Consider the following 216-nt stretch of genomic DNA (forward strand, 5'->3'; position numbering starts at 1 on the left):
CGGGCCAATCCCAGCCCAACAGCCCCCCCAGCCTGCACGCCGACCCCGCCTCCCGGACTTCGCACCGCGTCCCCGGCCCCCGCCGGCTGCCCAGTAAGTACACCTGGGCCCCGCCCCCTGGCCGCCACGTGACCACCCCCGGCCCAACCCATTGGCCGGCGGCCCCTTTCCCCTCCCCCCTCCGCCCCTTTCCACCGGCCGCGGGAAATCAAACGG

This window comes from Rhinopithecus bieti, unplaced genomic scaffold, assembly GCF_001698545.2.
Source record: "Rhinopithecus bieti isolate Rb0 unplaced genomic scaffold, ASM169854v2 scaffold_32008, whole genome shotgun sequence".
Lineage (NCBI taxonomy): Eukaryota > Metazoa > Chordata > Mammalia > Primates > Cercopithecidae > Rhinopithecus > Rhinopithecus bieti.